The sequence below is a fragment of the Mandrillus leucophaeus genome, unplaced genomic scaffold (assembly GCF_000951045.1).
Source record: "Mandrillus leucophaeus isolate KB7577 unplaced genomic scaffold, Mleu.le_1.0 Scaffold104, whole genome shotgun sequence".
Lineage (NCBI taxonomy): Eukaryota > Metazoa > Chordata > Mammalia > Primates > Cercopithecidae > Mandrillus > Mandrillus leucophaeus.
In genome coordinates this window covers 542,046-544,185 of record NW_012098543.1, presented here as the reverse complement: position 1 = coordinate 544,185, position 2,140 = coordinate 542,046, and the positions used below count along the sequence as shown (strand labels likewise).

The 2,140-nt window shown below is 47.5% G+C and overlaps 1 protein-coding gene across 1 annotated transcript in view; it reads right to left on the bottom strand.

Moving 5' to 3' along the window:
* NLRP12 (NLR family, pyrin domain containing 12) overlaps positions 1 to 2,140 on the bottom strand; it is a 35,685-nt gene that overhangs the window by 10,678 nt on the left and 22,867 nt on the right. The window lies entirely within an intron of this gene.

The following is a 2,140-nucleotide window of genomic DNA, read 5'->3' as shown; positions in this document are numbered from 1 at the left end:
ACTCCCGACCTCAGGTGATCCACCCGCCTCGACCTCCCAAAGTACTGGGATTACAGGTGTGAGCCACCGTGTGCGATGGCATTTCACTCTGTTTTCCAGGCTGGAGTGCAGTGGCGCCATCATGACTCACTGGGGCCTAAACCTTCTGGGCTCAAGCAACCTCCCACGTTAGTGTCCTGAGTAGCTGGGACTACAGGTGCACACCACCGCGTCCAGCTATTTTTTTTTTTAAGAGTTTATCACCAGGCGCAGTGCCTCACGCCTGTAATCCCAGCATTTTGGGAGGCTGAACAGGGTGGATCACCTGAGGTCAGGAGTTCAAGACCAGCCTGGCCAACATGGCAAAACCCTGTCTCTATGAAAGAAATACAAAAAATTAGTCGAGTGTGGTGGCAGGCACCTGTAATTCCAGCTACTCAGGAGGCTGAGGCAGGAGAATCGCTTGAACCTGGGAGGCGGATGTTGCACTGAGCTGAGATCGTGCCATTGCACTCCAGCCTGAGAAACAAGAGCAAGACACCGTCTCCAAAAAAAAAAAGAAAGAAAAAATATTTATCTTTTAGCTGAGAGAGTTTATTTTTAATATATTTTATATATATTTTTTGAGGCAGAGTCTCGCTCTTGTTGCCCAGACTGGAGTGCAGTGGTGTGATCTTAGCTCACTGCAATCTCCACCTCCTGGGTTCAAGCAGTTCTCCTGCCTCTGCCTCCCAAGCAACTGGGATTACAGGTGCCCAGCACCACGCCTGACTAATTTTTGTATTTTTTAGTAGAGATGGGATGGGGTTTCTCCATGTTGCCCAGGCTGGTCTTGAACTCTTGGACTCAAGTGATCCTCCCACCTCGGCCTCCCAAAGTGCTGGCAGAGTGCTGGGAAAGTGTGAGCCATCACACCTGGCCAATATGTTTGTTTCAAAATATCATATTGTATATGATAAATTTTACCTGTCATGGAAAGCAACAAGAATAATATAAAATGTTTTGTTGCTTTGTAGTCAAATACACTCACAAAGTTTGCCCTTAAAGAAATTCAAGGTCATATGCAGTGGCTCAAGCCTATAATCTCAGCACTTTGGGAGGCTGAGGTGGGTAGAGGAGTTTATGACCAGCCCGGCCAATGCAGTGAAACCCTATCTCTACTAAAAACATTAAAATTAGCTGGGTGTGCTGGTGCACCCTTGTAGTCCCAGCTACTCGGGAGGCTGAGGCAGGAGAATTGCTTGAATCAGGGAAGCAGAGGTTGCAGTGAGTTGAGATCGTGTCACTGCACTCCAGCCCAGGCGACAGAGCAAGACTATCTCAAAAACTAAAAAATAAAAAAAAATTTGACTAGGCACAGTGACTCACACCTGTAATCTCAACAGTTAAGGAGGCTGAGGAGGGAGGAACACTTGAGGCCAGGAGTTTGAGACCAGTGTAGGCAACATGGTGAAACCCCATCCCTCCAAAAAAATACAAAAATTAGCTGGGTGTGGTTGCACACGCTTGTTTTCCCAGCTACTCGTGATGCTGGGGCAAGAGGATAACTTGAGTCCAAAAGTTTGGGGTTGCAGTGAGCCATGATTGTGCCACTGCACTCCAGCCTGGGTGACAGAGCATATCAGTGTCTTAAAAATTAAAAAAAAAAAAAGTAAAAAAAAAAAATGTGGAGACCCACACAGCAGGATGACCACATGAAGACAGAAGGCAGTGATCTGCAGACCCAGGACAGAGGCCTCAGAAGAACTTAATCTGCCCACAGCTTGGTCTTGGACTTCCAGCACCCCCACAACCCGCATTGAGAAAATACATTTATGGGGTGAAGCCACCCAGTCTTTGGCACCTTTTTTTTTTCTTCCCCTGAGACGGAGTCTCACCATATCACCCAGGCTGGAGTGCAGTGGCACGATCCCGGCTCACTGCAACCTCCGCCTCCCAGGTTCAAGCGATTCTCCCGCTTCAGCCTCCCAAGCAGCTGGGATGACAGCCCTCCTAATTTTTGTATTTTTCGTAGAGATGGCATTTTGCCATGTTGGCCAGGCTGGTCTCAAACTCCTGACTTCAAGTGATCTGCCCGCCTTGACTTATCAATATGCTGAGATTACAGGCGTGAACCACTGCACCCAGCTTTATGGCACTTTTTTTTTTTTTTTTTTTTTTT